This window comes from Manis pentadactyla, chromosome 11 (genome assembly GCF_030020395.1).
Source record: "Manis pentadactyla isolate mManPen7 chromosome 11, mManPen7.hap1, whole genome shotgun sequence".
In the NCBI taxonomy this organism is placed as follows: Eukaryota; Metazoa; Chordata; class Mammalia; order Pholidota; family Manidae; genus Manis; species Manis pentadactyla.
The window spans coordinates 112796653-112818040 of NC_080029.1; the positions used below are offsets into that span (position 1 = coordinate 112796653).

At 41.8% G+C, this 21388-nt stretch overlaps 1 protein-coding gene and 1 pseudogene across 4 annotated transcripts in view; one reads left to right on the forward strand and one right to left on the reverse strand.

The window, feature by feature from the left end:
* Positions 1-21388, forward strand: part of ZNF609 (zinc finger protein 609) — a 438580-nt gene that overhangs the window by 188987 nt on the left and 228205 nt on the right. The window lies entirely within an intron of this gene.
* On the reverse strand, positions 1706-1801 carry LOC130679696 (small nucleolar RNA U13; annotated as a pseudogene).

The window sequence follows — 21388 nt, forward strand, 5'->3', positions numbered from 1 at the left end:
TAAGTGGGAATAGGTAACTCATGCTGAATTTTAAAGATTCCTTTCTTTCTTTTTGTGGACATTTAAGTCTTTAACACATTGGGCTTGCTTTTTATATATGCTGCATGTTAGTGATCTGATACCATTTTTTGTCTTACCTGGATAACGTTTTTCCCTACCCTATTTTTGAACAATTCTTCCTTTCCCCTATGACATATAATCATTGTTACATATCAAAGGTCTAAATGTGCACTGTTTCTAAGCTCTTTTTTTGTTCCATTTCATTGTTCAGTTTTCCTGGTCTGGTCCCAATAGCACACTGTCATAATTATTGTAGCTTCATAGTACGTTCTGATATCTGAAATGGCATATTCCCCACCTCTTGCTTTTCTTTAAAATTTCCAGGTTATTTCTGACCCTTTACTCCTCCAAATATAGTATATTTTAGAATCATTTCATTCAATTGCATGAAAAATCTTTTGGGGAGTTTGATTGGAATTGAATTGACTATTTCTCCACTGGAGACAACTGATACATTTCTGGTATTAAGGCTTCCTATCCATGATCATGGTATTTCTCTTCTTTCATTCATGATACTTTTAACATTTCTTAATATATTTCTCTAAATGTCCCTATAGTGGTCTTGATTTCTTCTTTAAATGATGAATTTTTTTGCCCTCGTTGTGTTGCTATGATTTGCACGAGCAAACCGCCACTCTTTCCTATGTACATTAACCGTATCCAGCTGTTCTGGGCTGCCTCCAGCCCCAGGACAAATTCATTACCACCTGCACTCACTAGTCAAAGAGAACCCCTTCCCCACCAGTTCTCTGAAGTCTTTCTCGAGAGTTGATCTTAGAGCCCGGATCCAGGATCCATTCTGGTGAAGCATCTTAGAATTAGAATCACAAGCCCTTTACAAACCTCCTTCCTCGTTCCTACAAATCTCCTTGAAGCTGGATACAATATTCATAAGGAGGTTCTGGATGACATTCCCAGGGAAAATCTTAGGAATAACCAACTTTTTAATCTCTTGAGTTAACAACCAGCCTACCCGTGCCTCACAGAATGGTCGAGCAAAACAAGAGGAAAGGTATTTGTAGTCTGATGATCTAAACTTGTACATTCTCCTCCAGATTTCCAACTCAAGGCAGACAGCCCTGGGGAGTCCACATGGGCGATTCCATGCTGGGCACTGGTGTTAAAAGTATAGGTGAAGGCAGTCCTAGGAGTTCTAGGAAGAATTCTACTAGTTGTTCCAGAACACTATATTTAGGGACACCAAAATATGTAGTACTTCATTTACCTCCCCCTTAAGCCAATATTCTAGACAATTGGAAATTACCTTTAAACACCAATAATTTTATGTTAATCATTTTGATGGAACTCTTTCTAAATCACATTTTATACCACTTTGAATATATGTTTCTCTATGCCTTCTTAAACAGATTATATTGAACATAATTTGACCTTTTCTTGAAAATGCAAGGACTTCATGAGTACAGATTTTTGCTGTCACAGTGATTCCTTCAGAACTAATATGCACTCAGTTGTTTGAATCTTGAGTTCTTACTCAGGTTAACAAATATTTTTGAGCAATTATGATGTGCTGGATACTGTTAGGTGCTTTATCTCTTTTTCACAATCATTTCCTCTTTTATCTGTTATTAGGCAGCAGTATACTTGCATTTAGAATTTCTCTCCCTATGTATGTATATATTTTTCATGTCGGGGGTAAAGAGCTGACATTGTAACAAAGTTTGAGGGAGGCATGTCTCATACAGTAGGGTGAAAACCCAATCACTGTGCTTATGAACCCCATTTCTAATCTGCTGATTCTACTGGGGATCCAGGTACATCAAATGAATTCAGATTGTTAAGGGAAGAGGGAGTAAGTATGAGATTTGCCACATCTCTTTTAGGTGATAAGATTCCCGTTTCTGATTACTACTAGGCTGTTGGCTGCTAATACTGGAAAATGAGATTAGTAATTGCCTTTCGGCAAGAAGTCATAGCATTAGAACTGAGAAATGTGGTCACTGATGACACTAGTTTGTTGACTCTGTGTGTGTGTGTGTGTGTGTGTGTGTGTGAGAGAGAGAGAGAGAGAGAGAGACAGAGAGAGACAGAGAGAGACAGAGAGAGAGAGAGAGAGAGAGAGAGAGAGAGAATGTGTGAATGTGTATACAAGGTTCCCCTTGTCGTCTGCAGGATGGCTAGTAGATCTCCCAGTTTTCAGGAAGTTTGCTCAAAGATATTTACTTGCCTTTTACAGAGCCATATTCCCTTCTTTTGGAGAGAATTGTCCTGGGAGAAGAAAGGACATTGATAAATTAGCAGTTTCATCACTGTGAAGTAATATTCAGTGAGCCATTAGTTATATGTTATTTTTAGATACCATACAAATTTTTTTCATAAGCATAAACAGATGAAATTTTCAAAGACAATGTATATACATATATATTTATATATATGCATTATTTATATATACATACACACACACTTTTATATATATATATATATATATATATACACACACTTACATATTTATATATAATTTTGTATCACCTTCTTATACACTGATAGGAAGAAAGGAAGGCATAGAAACGTAAAGTCTGTTGCCCCAGGTTATACAGCTAGTGAGTGGCAGGGCCAGGCCTGAAGCCGGGACCTCTGGGAATCCACATTATCGGCCCTCATAACTCTTTGCTCACCTTCAGCTCAGCCAGCAACCCTTAGAGGAATGAACAAGCTATGGAAACCACACAAATATATTCTGAGATAAGTTTTAAAAGGTATAAAAATGTAAAGATGCAGGTATATCCTGAATTTCTGTGACATTTCTTTTACAAAATATTTCCTTAGTTATTTCATTTTCCTTTTAACTTCCTTGGGAGATAAAAAGACGGAGGAATTAAGATCACATTTTAAAATTGTGTAAATAAGGCTCATAGAATTGGAATCATGAGAAACTTTGTGTTTTACAAATTTGGTTCTGTAGCTTGAGTCAGATGAGGTGAAGTGCCCTCTAATCAGTGCTCAGGGAGCGTCTCTGTAAAGACGGCTCAAACTCAGGGCACGTGACCGTCATGGGACTCTGATAACCTTGATGAAGACACTCTGTTTTTCCTCTGATGGGTAGTCAGATGAATACTTTGATGAACCATTGGGGATGGATGATGGGACATATCAGAAAGTAGGCTAAGCCTCGTCCTAGAGAGGGGGAGTCCAGTTAATTTTTTTGCTGAGTGGGATATGGAAGAATAACTTGCTCAGAACAATTGGAGTCATGGTCACTGTGGGCATGTCTGACATATACCCAAACATCTGGATGACCCCAGGGACAATGGTGGATTATTGATGTTTGCTTTTTAGGAAAAGAAGACTTCTTTTTTTTCTGAGGTTATCAAGGCCATATATTTCATGCCAAAAAAGTTCTGGTGAATGTCAACCTTGCCTGTAAAACCAATATACATTACAAAAATAAATAGAAATTTATCTTTTAGTAACCTGTGAACTTGCTGCCCCAAAATGCCAAACAGGCAAAGAGCCGTGATGCTCTGCATCCAATTCTATGTCCTTCTGACCTTTGCATATGTGCTGGTGACATCACGATGTTAAATATGAACAGTCTTGGAGCTTTGTCATAAAGAAGTGATGACTTCTTATGTTAACTCATGGGGCAACTCTGATCAGACAGTGACAGATAACCCTGGTGCTCTGTGTTTTGAAAGATTCGGGACCATGTTGGGATCATCTGGCCATTTACATGGCTGTAAGAGAGGGAAGACAGTTGTCTTCTTTGTTTCAGGTGGGAATGCTTTGAAATTACATCTAGTACTGTTCTTGGAACGTGCACATGGGAAGATTTGTGTATGTTTCGTGGCTTATAGTGTTTTGGAAACTGACAGGCAGTGGCACTGAGTGAGAGGACGCAGGTTGGAACACTCACCTTATTATCTTGGCTGTTATATTTTTTTGCCGAGTTCATGCTCAAGACTTTTGATCTAGGGGGAAATGAACCAAGATAGGGATTGGATAAAGTACACTCAAATATTCATACTACATAATGATTATTTTAAAAGTTTTATATTCTAAAGCTGTGCTGTCCACTATGGAAGCCAGTGGCTACATGTACCTATGAACTTTAAAATTAATTAAAATTAAAAAAAGTCAGTTCCTCAGTCACACTAACCATGTTTCAGGTACTCAGTAGGTGGCCATTGGCTACTTATTGGATGGCACAAAGTTTTACTGGGCAGCTCTGTTCTAGAAACTTAGCTTAGCACTGAAGCCATACTTAATGTTCAAGGAGGCTCTCAGGAAACTTGAAGGTATCCTTCAGAATTCCAAGAGCTGGTACCCTGTGGCCCTCCCAGGCCACAATGCACACCAGGGCTATTTAGAGGCGGTATGAAGTTTGGGTCTCTTTACCTCGATCCCAAGATTCTCAAATATTTAATAAATGTAAGTACTTCTTGACTAAGTTAAGATGTAACTTCTAAAAAGGGGCCAAGAAATGGGAGTGAGATTTTTGACTTTGTTTTCTCACCATTTCAATTCTAGACAAACTCAGAAAGGAGGGGCTTTTGTCTTACCATTTCTAACCTTTAATGGTCATAGTTTAGTAGTTAATATAGCGTACAGTTTGAGTGTTGTAATATGGTGGCCTTCGTGTGTCCAGAGGTTAGTTTCGTGCCTGTCTTACATGGCTTAGTCTCTATGTTTTTGGGGAAATGAGGGTGGTATTAGATTAAAGGGCTTTTCTGTGCAAGTAGGAATGTCCTACTCATCAGAGTGCCTGACCACCAGCCCTTTTAAAATCAGATGTTCCTGCCCTTAATATAAACCTGAGTAGTTGAAAATGTGATAAAAGCATGAAGGGAGATGTGTTTCTGTGGTTTTTTTTAAGAAGGATGGAAGAAGGACCTGCATTTTAAAGTTGATGTGGTTTAGTGGGAGTCAAACAATCACTAACAGGAGGGAGAGAGATGTGGTGTTGGGGCTCACTCAGTCCCAAGTAGGAATTGGTCAGAGGAATGTTTGCTCTGACCCAGGCTGAGATGGAGTCACCACTAAAACCAAGAAGTTCCTTTTTTTGCCAAAACTCACACTTCTGTCTCAAGGAGCCGAGTCTCTGCTTCTTCTTCTATTTTCCTCCGAGTTTCCTGGTACTTCTTCCAAGAGAAATAAAAGAAACCACAGTCACTAATTAGAAGCCTTACGCTTTTTCTAATCATAAGCAGCATGTATTATTACGTGGTAACATGAATGCCTGGTCTCCTTCTCCAGCCCCCACACCCACCACCACTCCTGGTCACTCGCTGCGCTTCCTACCTTCCCAGGCAGGTCCCTGGGTGATTGGCGTCACGAAAGGAGCAGTGCTCGTTATGAATTTAAGAGCACAGAGGTCAGGAGACCAGGGCTGTAATGGAATGATATTGGTGGTGGGTTGTCAGGGACCCAAAGTCCCTTTGTAATGCCACTTTGAAGAGTTAATATTGTCCTAGATAGTGTTCTTTGAAAAGCCTGGTTTCATATTATCCTGTACCTTACAAACCCTTCTCTGTCCCATTACCGAGAAACTGTACCTTAATGCAGAAGACCTGATCTTTGCAGAGCTGGGCCACATGTGCATAGTCTTCCTTTATCTGGGAAACCAAAATTCAGTCAAATTTCTTTCAGGAAATTTCTCTAAGAACAAGAGTATACTTGTTTCCTCCTAAATCCCAGACCCTAAATGTAGTTTTCTAATTGTTCTAAATATGTTTTTGCTGTATATATGAACTGATTTTTTTTTTTTTTTTTTGAGGATAGATAAGCTTTATTTTGGGGGGGGGGATTTTATTTTGGGACAGTTGGGAGAAGAATAGATACTAATTTGTTGAAGATACAGATACAGAACATATCCTGTAAAAATTATTGAAGAGAAGGAAACCTAGGAGACTGCATTTATCTTCCTTTCCTTCATCCCCTCCTCAACCCCATAATGGTTCTGGATCTGGAGCCTTATTATATATAACTCAATCATTTGCAGAATGTATTGCATCGTCTAACTGAACATCAACTTTTCCCTCCTCTGGGAGAAGTAATACTGAAATGACTACCATCACCTTGGCCAGTTCCTTCTCTTGGTCAGCACAGGAAGCTTCCAGCTGTTGTAACTTAACCTACAGAAAGGGGAGGAGATGGATAACTCAAGGTGCAAGCAGGCTTCCATTCTGAAATGCTGTCTCAAAGGTTATCTTACAGGTGGTTGACGTGCATCAGGTATGGTATGAGATGTCTTTTTAATGGAGGAGAGTCAAACCATGCAGCGTCCTTCTGGTGACCCTGCCCTTCTACACTCCCAAGCCCTTAGCATTCATCAGGGCTCCACTCACGCTTAAACTACAATTCTTAGCTTCCTTCCTTCTTAGCTATTTCTCTTAGGAAAAACATCAGTCTTGAAAAACTTCAGTCTCCTTTTTCCTTTTATGTACTTACTGCTCACTCCTTTTTTTGCTCCCCGTATTCCTCCTTCTTTCTTTTCCTTCCTTATTTGATGAAAGCCTATTCTATATTGGTGGCTATGTCGGAGTGATGGGCAGAGGGCCATGAGAGTAGAAAGGATACAGTGGTGAACAGGATTGACAGGCAGAGTCTCTGCCTCACAGAGCTGACATTCTACTTGGGGACATTAACAGATAAGTCAACATGATAATGATAAATGCTATGAAAGAAATACAAACAGAAATGTAGTGACAGCGATGGCATGAGAGCTATCATAGGTGAAGTCCTGTCTGATGAGATGATACTGGGTTGAACTCTAAATGGTAAATATTAGCCAAATGGAGATCTGGAAGAAATATGTCCCATGCAGGGTTGCAGCAAGAGCCAGGACTGTGTAAGAGCACATATGTAGTGTGTATGTGGAAGTTATGTGGCTGGAGCGCGGGGAAACACCTGGTGAGGAGGAGATGAGGTGGGGAAAGGTTGACATGGATGAGATTGTGTAGGGCCTTGTTGCTTCTAGAGTTTGGTTCTTTATTTTAATTGCAGTGAGAAGCCAGGTGTGAACTCGAAGTAGTAAGGACATAATCTGATCTGTGTTTTTAAAGAGTAAGTCTTTTCTAGGTGTGAAAAGTAGGTTAAGGGTAAGAGCAGAAGCAGGAAGACTAAGAGGCTGATTTGGCACCCAGGCAAGGGCTTACGGTGGCTCGCAGAAGGGTAATAGTAACAGAGGAATAGATGTGCTTGGGCTCTATTCCCTAGTTAGAGCAGACAAGCCTGCGTTTTTCCTTCCTTCCACTTTTAGCTCTACTGTTCCCACTTTGATCTAGTACCATTGTTTCACATCTGAAGACTTCTAACGGTTCCTTTCCTCTTCAGTCAATTATACCGAGGGCCAGAGAGCCAAATGTGTCTAAGGGCTGTATTTTCAGAGGCGCAGCAGGCATACCATTAAACTGATGAGCTGATTGCCAGGATGTAAGAACAGAAGCAAGAGATGCTGTGTATTTCATAGAATTAGAGAAATCACTTGAGAATTCTACAACACATGTAGGCAAATGGGAGTGACTTAAAGGGTCAGTAATGCTTTAGAGTTCTTTGGAGGTGGGCTAATAGCTTCTGGGAAAATAATGGCCATTGTTCTGACAATACGTGGAACTACCTATAGTCTTTCTGCTCAGCTGAGGTGACACAGCATCACGAGACTTAAAGCCTTGCCGTGGGCTCTGCTGGGCTGCTGTCAAGAAAACTTGTTTTGAGCAGAAGGAAGCAAATGCAGTTAGTTATATGGCAAGGCTAGTCAAGGGGCTTCATAAGCCTTTCTAATCTGAGCCCCAAGTTTATCCTGAAGCACATGCAGGCTCCACATTTCTTCCTTTCCTGGACAGGCATGGCCAAGCAAGCTGTTTTGGTGGCTTTGGACTTCCTGTTTGTGGCCATCAGTACTAATTTGGCTGACAGGAAATAGGGAAGTAATTCTCTGTTTTTCACTTTCTATTTCTATTTTCAGTGTGTCCCTATCTGCAGGGGCTGCACAGACGTAGTATGGGCTTAAGAGTGAGCTTAAGAAGCTAAAGAGAAATAAGGCAAGGGCAAGACGGAATTGTACAGAAAGTATCAAGTAAGAATTTTACCTGCTTTCTGAATAAAAAAATAAGTCCACCTTTTTGCATCTTTGATCAGATGAATTGTGGTTGTGCCCAGGTTTTTATCTTTGGAACACAATTAGAGAAATGCTAAGCAATGTCTGATGATGCACTCAGCAGGTGGAGGTCACTAAATATTTGAGTGATAAATTGAATGAATCCTTTTCTGGATGGGAGTCAGTGATAGAGTGTGTAAATTACCTAGCACACAGTAGATTGACAAATCCTAGCTCTGCTCTATGAATTCATACATTTGCCTCAGCTAGACTTTTAAATAATCACATTAAATATGTGATGTTTCAAGGTTTTACTCTTCAAAAAAAGGAAAGAGTTTTAAAAATGCACAATTTCATTCAGTTTTCAAACTGAGGCTGGAAGGGGCTGATTAAATTGCCTAACTTCATATACCTCACTAAGTGCTGGGACCAGGATATAAACTAGGGACTTCAGTGTTATGTATGCATTGTGCAATTGTGTTCCGCTCTTCCTAAAGGAAGAGAAACAAAATATATGGCTTCAGAGTGAAATTCCTTACCAAGGGCAGAAAAGAATTCAGTACTCAGTAGTCTAGGCTTAAGTCTGACATGGGCTAAAACTACAAAGAATTTATCCCAGTTTTGACAGTTGTTTCCACTTAAAAGCTTGCTTCCTGGTTGTGTAACCCAAACCCACTCAAGATTGCTTTTTCATTTACCTTTGAGTCTTCTAGTGGTCCCTTTAGATGGCCTTGTTCACACTTGGGTGCCTTCTGCGATTTCCTTGTAAGCTATGATTTTAAATAAATACATATTTCAAATAAAAATGCATCAAATAAAAAATACTAGAAGACAAACACACTGTTTTGTGTGTAGAGCCAATAACATGGCCTTCTTCTCACTAGTTTTGGCCACCGGTGCTAGAGTCTGCACAAGCAGGAGTACTTCCCTGAACCCTATGCCATTCCGGGCTGCAGAGGGCTGCAGGCGTGGGTCAGAAAGTAGGGCGATCATAGGAGACCCACTGTATTTTGAGCAGGAGTGGAGGTAGAGTGAATGCCTGGATAAGGAAAGGGGAAGCCCTTGGGATTTAAGTATTTTTAAAAGTCTCTGTTGAAAATAAAATTAAGCTTTCACCTTCCAACAAAGTGTCAGTGGATTCCATTTTCTTGTGATAGAATGAAAAACCCATGGGCTCACCAGATAGCCCAAATGTCGCACCCACTCCCTTCACCTCACGCTCGCAGGGGGAGCCCATGGCATTCAGGTACGAGGCCCAGCCTCAGGAGAGTGGGGCAGGGGTAGAACCCGCCCCCAGCACAAACTTTTCTGACACGTGGGATCCTCTAGGATCATTTTCCCTCCCTTGTGTCTTTGACAACTGAAGCCGCTGCGGGGAACGTGGGGAAAACTAGAGCCCCAACCCACCTTTTTTTGAAGTTCTCTTATACCGTGCCCCAGAGTCTCATTTTTCCTTTCCTGTTGAGAGAAAGAAGCAGAGCATAGGTGTGGATCTCCCTGCTGCCACCCATCTTTATTCAGCTGATTGTTCTCCCTTTCACCGGGTGCTTTTTCCCTGCAGTAACCCTACCTCACTGCATACTGTCAGGTCAAGGACCTGTGGTTTGATTTCCACATATATATGTATATACCAGCTCACCAGGATAGACATGCCCACATGCAGGGCTTCCCAATATTAAATATTACCAAAGAAACTGTGCCACTGACACATATTTTACCATGACGTCTTTGACTATTCTTTGCATGTAAAAAAGAGGAGACTAGCTTCTCTGATGACTAATGAGAGACAAGCTGAGGAATAAAACCTATGAGATGGCTCTTCCTAGCTTCTTGCTTACAAGTCTGGCTATTTCTTCTTCCAGGTCTTGCAGCGTTCCTTCCCTTTCCACGGTGGTACTATTCTCCTTCTCCCAGTCATCGTCTTCTGTCAGGTCTTGAGTCTGGGTGATCTCACTTTCCAGCCTGAACGACACAAGCACATAGTGTGAGGAACAGACAGCTTCAGAACTGGAAAAACACATCTGTCAGTTTTAAGGGTTACTTCAGTGTCAGTAAATATGGCTCTCAAGTTGGAAACCCATTTTTCCTGAGTCCTTACCATCATAATCACTTCAAAGGCAGGAAAAAAAAAAATCACTTCGAAGTTTGACCTGAGTCCTAAGTCAAACACCCTAGTGTTCTTTCAGCTCAGGTGAATATCATCCAATCTTTTAAGAATCTCTTTGAAACTTGCTATAATTCAGGGTTTGAGCCACAGAAAATGCCAAAGAATGAAGAAGAAACTGCTACATAAGATATAGGTCTCTAGAGCAAGTAGGAAAATTCAGGTTTGTCTCTTCTCCTCTATCCCATCCCCTTGATTGGGAACGTCCCTCAAGAAAACCCAGCACTCACCTCTGTATGTCATCTTCTTTCTGGTGGATTTTGAGAAGAAGTTCCTGATTTGCTTTATCTGTTCTTTCGAGGTCTCTTTCAAGGTCCATGTTCAAACAGTGAATGTTTCTGTTTGACTGGGTCAGTCTTAAGATCTCCACCTCCTCTGACCTATAGATTCAGCCCACGAAAGGAACAAGGGCCAGTTATCTCAGGGTCAGGGATCTTTGGGCCAGAAGGGATATCTAGGAGACATGTAATTCAACAACCTGGCTGTTTCTGGGAGCACACCTTTCCTTTTTCATAGGAAATTGTATTTCTTAATCATGCCCTTACAGTTTGTTTCAGTAATTCTCGACTCAGTGAGCAAGAGAGGATTTTCCCAGGCTTTCTTGATCAAAGTGCTCAATATAATAGTACACCTCCTCCCTGGTTCCAGGAGAAGTTTGTTTCCTTAATAGCCTCTTGTATTGGAGAGAATGGTTTCTCAGGCAAATGGTGCACAAAATCTGCTCATGAAATACACTTCCATTGAGTTATTTTCATCCAGGCACCTGGCACATCACTTAGAGTTGGTTCCTGCCTTATGCCGCAAGAGCTCTCCACCAGCAGATGGGGCTTCTGTTTCTCCCTCCCTCCTCCCATCTCAAACCATGTCCATTGCCTGCTACAAAGCTTGAGAATCTACCATGGGAGTTACTCCACCGAGTACACAGAGATATGATCCAGGCATTCACTTTCAAGAATACAGACATCTTTTTTGAAGTAAATTTCAGTGTAATAATGGTAACACCTCAGTGCTTTAGAAAGGGTACCTGGCAAATGGGAAGCTCTCAATAACTTTTTCTTTCTGTTGTGTGTCAGTTAATTGGTTTCTCTTTGAAACGATTAACTGGGAATAAAGTGTGAGGGAGAGGTCTTTTGTTTTGAGTGGGAATGGGGGATGATTTTGGCAAAGTAAGTCCTTCCTTGGAAGGGCTGATTGGATGCAGGATTTACAACAGTTGTCACTTCAGGAGGACATGGAGTGCTTGGGGTGGTGTCAGCAGGGGGTTGGACAGACGGGAGCGTAGGAGGGAGGGAGGTGGAAGATGAGGGAAGTCATGAAGACCAGACCTGCTCCACACCTTGGTCCTTGGATGTGGCTTTGCATAATGATGATACTTACTCGCGATCTAGCTGATCCTCCTCGGGTTCTTCCATTGTAGATTCCCTAAAATACCAGCAGAGATGTATTGGATGAATTGGGGAAATGGGTCCATTTGTGAAACACAGAGTAACTCGCCAAGAGTCCCAAAGGATAGGGACAAAATTAAGTCAACTGATTTCCTCCCTCCAACCCCCCAGGTTTTGGCCATGACAAAACCCAGCCCTTTGATTCTTCTGTCCCTGATCTGACTGTACCTCAGGTAAGGATACAGTGAGGATACAGGGATAATGCTGGAAAATTCAATGTGTGTCCTTCTAGTGGGTACATGCGGAGATGGTTCTCTAGAACAAGAACCCTTTCAAACTTTGCTCCAGGTAATTAGAATCAGTAAAGGTCATCCATTCCTCTGAAGTCCCTTTTTGCTCCGTGCCCGGCTGCTTTCCTTAAGGCCCCGTGGGCATGAATGTAGGTGCATGACCGCCCTGAAAAGTAATCTTTCTGACCTCTAGCCGGGACTCTGTAGGGATCTTCAGATATTAAGGTATTTAGTATTAAATAGGGCTCAGAAAAACCAAGCAGAAGTAGATGATTTGGTTCATTCTGTACCTTAGTTTCCTTTTTTTCTCCAATTCTTCAATAAACTCTGTCCCCCTCCTGTAAATGGCTTCCTGATTCTACCTTAGTCGCTCAGCTTCTGAAGTCTGATCTTTCCCCACTGGAACCAACCAGTAGAGTGTCAGAACCTTCCGAAGGGTCAGGACTCTGCTATTGACAGGATGGGTGGGGCAGCGTGTCACAGTGGGGTGGGTGACACGCGGGGGTTGGATAGACGGGGGAGTGTAGGAGGGAGGGAGGGGGAAGACGAGGGAAGTCATGAAGAGCAGACCTGCTCCACACCTTGGTCCTTGGATGTGGCTTTGCATAATCATGATACTTACTCGCGATCTAGCTGATCCTCCTCGGGTTCTTCCAATGTAGATTCCCTAAAATACCAGCAGAGATGTATTGGATGAATTGGGGAAATGGGTCCATTTGTGAAACACAGAGTAACTCGCCAAGAGTCCCAAAGGATAGGGACAAAATTAAGTCAACTGATTTCCTCCCTCCAACCCCCCAGGTTTTGGCCATGACAAAACCCAGCCCTTTGATTCTTCTGTCCCTGATCTGACTGTACCTCAGCTAAGGATACAGTGAGGATACAGGGATAATGCTGGAAAATTCAATGTGTGTCCTTCTAGTGGGTACATGCGGAGATGGTTCTCTAGAACAAGAACCCTTTCAAACTTTGCTCCAGGTAATTAGAATCAGTAAAGGTCATCCATTCCTCTGAAGTCCCTTTTTTGCTCCGTGCCCGGCTGCTTTCCTTAAGGCCCCGTGGGCATGAATGTTGGTGTATGACCGCCCTGAAAAGTAATCTTTCTGACCTGCAGTCGGGACTCTGTAGGGATCTTCAGATATTAAGATCTTTAGAATTAAACAGGGCTCAGAAAAACCAAGCAGAAGTAGATGATTTGGTTCATTCTGTACCTTAGATTCCTTTTTTTCTCCAATTCTTCAATAAACTCTGTCCCCCTCCTGTAAATGGCTTCCTGATTCTACCTTAGTCGCTCAGCTTCTGAAGTCTGATCTTTCCCCACTGGAACCAACCAGTAGAGTGTCAGAACCTTCCAAAGGGTCAGGACTCTGCTATTGACAGGATGGGTGGGGCAGCGTGTCACAGTGGGGTGGGTGACAATGGTCATTCATGCAGAGTTCCAAGGCTAGATGGGTGCGTGTGTTTTATGGCCGAGTCTTCCGTTTGGTGGTGGTCAGTTCAATGGTTGTGATTCCTGGGTAGTATGAAGGGGTGGTCCCTGTGTTTTATTTTTCTCGCAGTTTGAGCTTCCTCTCTGCCCGAGTGTGGCTATGGGAACCTGGGTCCTAAGGCAGCAGTCTGATCCCATAACCGCTCATTCATCTGACACACACTGAAACATCAGAAGAGCGCTTATGGATGCCAGGCACTGTTCTAAGCATGGGGGAGACAGAGTGAACAGAACAGCCCAAACACCTGCCATCACGGAGTTTACATTACAGGGTGTGTATGTGAGGGCGGGAGGGGTAACACAACGCAATAAATGAGTACATTTATTTTATTTGGTATGACAAAAGAGAAGAATGCTATGAAGAAACATAGGTGAAGAGGGTGAGAGGAAATTCAGTGAGGACTGTTTACGTGGGAGGGAATTGAAGTTTTAAATAGGGTGGTGCAGAGAACGCACTGAGCATTGCCAGACCCAGAAGTGTGGTGTAGATGTGTCAAGAGGCCTGATCAATGGGAAGGAAACTTTAGGTTGTGCTGAGGTGAACACAGAATCCTCAGGCCTCACGAGCAAGGGCAGTAGCAAACAAGGCCCATGGCCAGCAGAAGCATGGACCAGCACGCAGCCGAAGGGCCAGCAGGCCCAGGGCACCAGCAGGCGGCGTGAGGACGCAAAGCTCCTCCTTTGCTGCTTAGAGGATACGTAGCTTTTCCTGCAGCTGCCACTATTCTGGGAAAAAAGAGAACTCGGGAGAGGGAGAATCTGTCCAAAAAATACTGAGAAATTGCCCATAGAGATTTTTAACTGGGAAAAGTCCATGATACCTCGAGTTGGCCCCATTGTATTTTCTGCCAACTTCAGTCAGAGCAGGGAGAGGGGAAGATAAAATCAACTGCCCTATTGTAAAGAGTATGTTCCTGCATACATGAGTCTGTACACTCTGGCCACATTCTGTACAGTTTGTAACTGTTCGCATAAGTCGAGGAAACCTGGGAAGTTTTGAATCTCTACTTCAGGACTGTATTGAGTTGATTTGTGGGCCAGAGTGACTTCTTAACATACTGTAGTTTCTAACAAACTATTTGTAAAATTAACGGCCTCTGATGACCCCCATTACCGTCTCCCTTTATGAAGCTGTACACAGAAGAGTAATTAAGTAACAATTCAGGCCAATGTTCATTAATCCCAGCTGGTTATATAGCTTTTCCAGGAAATGCCCTGGACCAAGGTTATCGTAGCGACTAATGGATTGGATAGGGACTTTCACTGGGATAAAAATAAAGCTCTGTCTCCTTCCTGGGGAGCTTTTCTCCTGGAGGGGCTACCAAAGGCAAACCTGTAGGGGCAGCAGAACCCCAAAGCTTGGGACCTTGTGTGGGACGAGGACAACAGACTGCTATTAGTGAGAATTGCTAAATCGAGGTAGAAACAGGGTCTTGGGGGCAAATTAAGGTCCTTGATGTAAGCATTGCTGCTGTTGGAGAGGTGGCTTGATTAACACCCAGTGCAGCATTAGAGCAGCTGTTTTCACCTTGTAACTTTTTTCAAGCCGTGCTGGGCCCTGTGCAGAAGAGTCACTGGGACACATCAGACTGTGCTGCGTTGTGGCCGGGAACTCTGGCCTTGGCGTGGCAGTCTGTTGTGAAAACATCCCCTCCTCTTCCAGGCTGGGCACCCAGGATCTGTTTGCCTGGCCCTCTCCCTGCTGCTGTGAGGGGGCAGGCCAGGTGCCCGAGCCCTGGACGCGGCTGCCTGGGCCCCGGCCCTTCCTGCTGACTCACCTGTCGTTTCACTTCCGCAGATTCTGCTTGTGTGTGTTTATAGATGAGCCTGGTTTTGAGGCTCATGACTGCGCAAGACTCTAGAACGTCATTGTAGATCATTGTTTTTCGAATACAGAATCAAATACATGATTTTCCTTATGTCCTTACTTATTTTTAGTTACTATTTTTGTGCAATCTTTAGGCTCATAAAACCTCTTTGAATTCCCTTTTGAAATACTCAGAATAGCTTTTCTCAAAAGCAGAAATTTGAACTGGACTGAAATGTTAAGAAAAATAAGGAATGTACCATTAGTTCATTCTGCCATTATTTACTATCCAATAAACAACTATGGTGGTTTGAACTGGCAAAATGTGTGTGTGTTTTCTTTTATAATTCATTGTATTGCTGTTATAATAGCATAAATTATTTTAAAAATGAAAACTCATCAAGGATCTCACCTCAGCAAAACCCTGTATTTTTACAAGTTTTCTTCTATTTTTCCTATTGACAAACCATCTTTTGTAGTTATCATAGAATAGATAATACTGTTGTTTGCCTTCTCACTTAATATTTTTCATAAACACTTTCCAGGTTTTTACATAGTCTATAACATTTCAATCAGCACATGAAATTCTGCTAAGTTGGTAGTCTTCATAATTTGCTCCTCCACACCCTTACCTGTTTGTCTGTGTACGTATCTGTCTCCCCTGGAGTGCCAGGAGAGTGCTCTGTATTAATTTTCTAGGGCTGCTGTAACAAAGTGCTACACACTGGGTGGCTTAAACAACACAAGTTTATTTCCTTACAGTCTTGGAGGCTATGAGGCAAGGTGCTGGCAAAGCTGGTTTCCCCTGAGGCCCCTTTCCTTGGCTTGCAGATGGCCGTGTTCTCCCCTGTGTCCTCACAGAGGCATCCCTGTGTGTGTCTGTGTCCTTATTTCCTCTTCTTAAAATGACACCCATCATAGAAATTTGGGATCAACAGAGGTGAGGCTTAGAACCTCACCCCCCCTGTTTTGAGAGAAATCTTCTGCATCCGTAGATGTTTTGTTGCCCTTGTCTAGCTTGGATTAATACTTAGTCTATAGGCACAGACCTGATCATCTACATTTGCCCTCTTACAGCACTAAGTTATGTTTTCTACCTTTATCTTGCATCTACCTACCACTTCAGCATTTTATTTAAAAAATAATAATAATAAGGGAGAAATATGGGATTCACATATAAATCAAGTATAAAAATGACACCGTCATAGAGAATTATGGCCCTCCTTCATGACCTCATTTTAAAGTGATTACCTCTTTAAAGACCTTATCTCCAAGTACAGTCACATTCTGAGGTACTAGGAATGAGGACTGCAGTATAGGAATTTTAGTAGGACACAACTCAGCCTACAAGAGGTGTTCAACAGATGTTTACCTGTGATGAGCATTCAGGCTATTTCCCCACCCTTCCCCCAAGTAAAAGCACTTCAAAGAATAGATTTATATAGTCATTACATTTTTTAGATACAACCAAACTGTCAGATATGTATTTATATTTTTACCATTTTTGAATGTCTTTTAATATATCAGCTTTTAATTTTACATGTGAGGAAAGTAAAGACAAGAGAGACAATAAATGTTTTGCTGCTATTATGTTTCCATTTGGAATGGAGGCTCAAGGTTTGTTTTTTTTTTCACAATTTATTCGTTCCTTTATTTCCTGGAACCTCAATGCACATTTGCTTATCTTTTTTGTTTGTCTGATTGTTTTTATTTTGTTATCATTAATCTATAATTACATGCAGAACACTATGCTTAACTAGGCTCCCCCGTTCACCATGTCCCCCCACAATCCCCATTACTGTCACTGTCCGTCAGCGTAGTAAGATGCTGTAGGATCACTACTTGTCTTCTCTGTGTTGTACAGCCCTCCCCATGCTCCCCACACATATTATTCCTACTAATTGTAATGCCCCCTTTCTTTTTCCCTGCTCTTATGAGGCTCAAGTTTTTATCATGAATTTTTTTTCCCTACTGGAAATTATACATTGGAATATTTTCCCCTTTCATATTATTTATTCTCTCTTTGGCTTATAAAGGCAATATTAAACCTTCTTGGTGAACAATTTCTGCCAAACTTGCCATTGAGAGGTTTTCAATTTTTTTATTAAGGTATTATGGATATACACTCTTTTAAAGGTTTCACATGATAAAACAATGTGGTTATTACATTCACCCATATTATCGTGTCCCCATATACCCCATTGCAGTCACTGCCCATCAGTGTAGTAAGATGCCACAGAGTCACTACTCGTCTTCTCTGTGCTCAGCTGTCTTCCTCATGATCCCCCCTACACCATGTGTGCCAATCATAATACCCCTCAAGCCCCTTCTCCCTCCATTCCCACCCGCCCTTCCTCACTCCTCCCCTTGGTTACCACTAGTCCCTGCTTGGAGTCTGTAAGTCTGTTGCTGTTTTGTTCCTTCCGTTTTGCTTCGTTGTTATACTCCACAAATGAGGGAAATCGTTTGGTACTTGTCGTTCTTCGCCTGGCTTATTTCACTGAGCATAATATCCTCCGGCTCCATCCATGTTGTTGCAAATGGTAGGATTTGTTTCTTTCTTATGGCTGAATAGTAGTCCATTGTGTATATGTACCACCTCTTGTTTATCCATTCATCTACTGATGGACACTTAGGTTGCTTCCATTTCTTGGCTACTGCAAATAGTGCTGCAATAAACATAGGGGTGCATATGTCTTTTTGAAACTGAGAAATTATATTCTTTGGGTAAATTCCTAGGGGTGGAATTCCTGGATCAAATGGTATTTCTATGTTTAGTTTTTTTTGAGGAACCTCCATATTGCTTTCCTCAGTGGTTGAACTAGCTTACATTCCCACCAGCAGTGTAGGAGGGTTCCCCTTTCTCCGCATCCTCACCAGCATTTGTTGTTCTTAGTCTTTTCGGTGCTAGCCGTCCTAACTGGTGTGAGGTGATACCTCAGTGTGGTTTTAGTTTGCATTTTTCCCTGATGATTAGTGATGTGGAGCATCTTTTCATGTGCCTGTTGGCCACCTGAATTTCTTCTTTGGAGAAGTGTCTGTTCATATCCACCACACATTTTTTAATAGGGTTATTCGCATTTTGGGTGTTGAGGCGTGTGAGTTCTTTAGGCATTTTGGATGTTAACCCCTTGTCGGATATGTCATTTACAAATATATTCTCTCATACTGTAGGATGCCTTTTTGTTCTGCTGATGGTGTCCTTTGCTGTACAGAAGGTTTTTAGTATGATGTAGTCCTATTTGTTCATTTTTTATTTTGTTTCCCTTGCCTGAGGAGATGCGTTCAGGAAAAAGTTGCTCATGCTTATATTCAAGAGATTTTTGCCTATGTTTTCTTCTAAGAGTTTCATGGTTTCATGACTTACATTCAGGTCTTTGATCCATTTTGAGTTTACTTTTGTGTATGGGGTTAGATAATGATCCAGTTTCATTCTCTTGCATATAGCTGTCCAGTTTTGCCAACGCCAACTGTTGAAGAAGATGTCATTTCCCCATTGTATGTCCATGGCTCCTTTATCCTATATTAATTTACCATGTATGTTTGGGTTTATATCAGGGCTCTTTAGTCTGTTCCGTTGGTCTCTGGGTCTGATGTTGTGGCAGTACCAAATTGTCTTGATTACTGTGGCTTTGTAGTAGATCTTGAAGTTGGGGAGCAAGATCCCCGCCACTTTATTCTTCCTTCTCAGGTTTGCTTTGGCTATTCGGGGTCTTTGGTGGTTCCATATGAATTTTTGAACTATTTTTTCCAGTTCGTTGAAGAATGCTGTTGGTAATTTGATAGGGATTGCATCGAATCTGTATATTGATTTGGGCAGGATGGCCATTTTGACGATATTAATTCTTCCTAGCCAGGAGCATGGGATGAGTTTCCATTTGTTAGTGACCTTTTTAAATTTCTCTTAAGAGTGTCTTGTAGTTTTCAGGGTATAGGTCGTTCACTTCCTTGGTTAGGTTTATTCCTAGGTATTGTATTCTTTTTGCTGCTATTGTGAATGGAATTGTTTTCCTGATTTCTCTTTTCTGCTAGTTCATTGTTAGTGTATAGGAAAGCCACAGATTTCTGTGTGTTAATTTTGTATCCTGCACCGTAGCTGTGTTCCGATATCAGTTCTAGTAGTTTTGGAGTGGAGTCTTTAGGTTTTTTTATGTATGATATCATGTCATCTGCAAATAGTGACAGTTCAATTTCTTCTTTACTGATTTTGATTCGTTGTATTTCTTTGTTTTGTCTAATTGCCGTGGCTAGGACCTCCAGTACTCTGTTGAATAACAGTGGGCAGAGTGGGCATCCCTGTCTTGTTCCCGATCTCAGAGGAAATGCTTTCAGCTTTTCACTGTTCAATGTGATGTTGGCTGTGGGTTTATCATAGATGGCCTTTATTATGTTGAGGTACCTGCCCTCTATACCCATTTGGTTGAGAGTTTTTATCATGAATGGATGTTGAATTTTGTTAAATGCTTTTTCAGCATCTATGGAGATGATCATGTGGTTTTTGTCCTTCTTTTTGTTGATGTGGTGGATGATGTTGATGGATTTTCGGATGTTGTACCATCCTTGCATCCCTGGGATGAATCCCACTTGGTCATGATCCTTTTGATGCATTTTTGAATTCAGATTGCTAATATTTTGTTGAGTATGTTTGCATCTACGTTCATCAGGGATATTGGTCTGTAATTTTCTTTTTGGGTTGGGTCTTTGCCTGGTTTTGGTAGTAGGGTGATGTTGGCTTCATAGAATGAGTTTGGGAGTATTTCCTCCTCTTCTGTTTTTTGGAAAACTTTTAGGAGAATGGGAATTATATCTTCTCTGTATGTCTGATAAAATTCCGAGGTAAATCCGTCTGGCCCGGGGTTTTGTTCTTGGGTAGTTTTTTGTCTACTGCTTCAATTTCTTTGCTGTTAATTAGTTTGTTTAGATTTTGTGTTTCTTCCTTGGTCAGTCTTGGAAGGTTGTATTTTTCTAGGTCGTTGTCCATTTCTGTATGGCAAATAGCAACATACGTCCTTTTTCTGTCTCCATGGATCTTAAATGTATTTATTTATAAAACTTAATGTAAATAGCACTGTGAACTGATATCTCTTTTTGGAATTTATCAAACTGTGGAATTCTGCTCCATGGTGGGCATACGTATAAGGGCAGAGACCGTGTGAGGAAACCCTTCCACTTAGAACACATATTCTGAAGATATTAGGCAGATGATCATTGTAGGTAGTGACTCAGCACCTGGGGTAGGAGACTTTATCGTCTGTGCTCTTGATGTTCAAACCCAGATCTGGCCGATGACCCTGTGAAAAATGGGACAGTTTTGCTGTTATCACAGACCTGCCCCCATCTGGTCGGCACGTTGCAGGGGTACAATATATAGCTATGGTAAAGAAACAGCTTCTGAGGAGAGCCTGCATTTACCATGGAACAGTGCCCTCTGCTGTTTCTGAGGGAGCCATTCAGCCATAGTCAAATCATGAGGGAAGAGTGCACTGCTCCAGAGACAAAGCAAGCTGCTCCTTGTTTGCACTGGTCAAGATACTGGGAGGCCAACTCCTGGCACCTTGCAGCCAGTCTCAACTGTAAATGTTCAGCAGGAGAATCAAGACAGCCCAGCCACAGCAGCCTACCTCCCCTACATCTGTTCCTAGGCTCTAATCCCACACTGCCTGTGAATGCTCCTTCCCTATTTTCGCTGCAAACACAGAAGAGCTTCCATTAGTTTTGCTCCTTAGCAGGAGGAATTTTTACAACAGTGATTTTAACCATTGAAGCTTGTCTTTAGAAAACTTCTGCTTCTCAGTATTATAAAATTAAAGGAAGCACAGTCAATGGCTGCAGTGAAGTAGTCATGTAGAAGAGAACAGCAGTTCACCGTTGGAAGTTTACACTGCTAAGGGATCAGCCTCACTTCCTTTCTTTCTTTTTTTCCTTCCTTCCTTCTCCCCTTCCCTGTTCCCCCGCTCCATCGTCATCATCTTTTTAATAAAACCATCTGAAGTTGCCAGAATCTCCATCTACGGGAATGATGTCACATAGTGGAAACTGGGTTTTTTTGCTGACTCACTTTACATTCTGGGAACAACTGTTTTTGCTGGTTCTCTCCACTCTCTGAATTCTCATTCTCAATTTTGTATTCTGGGTGTGAC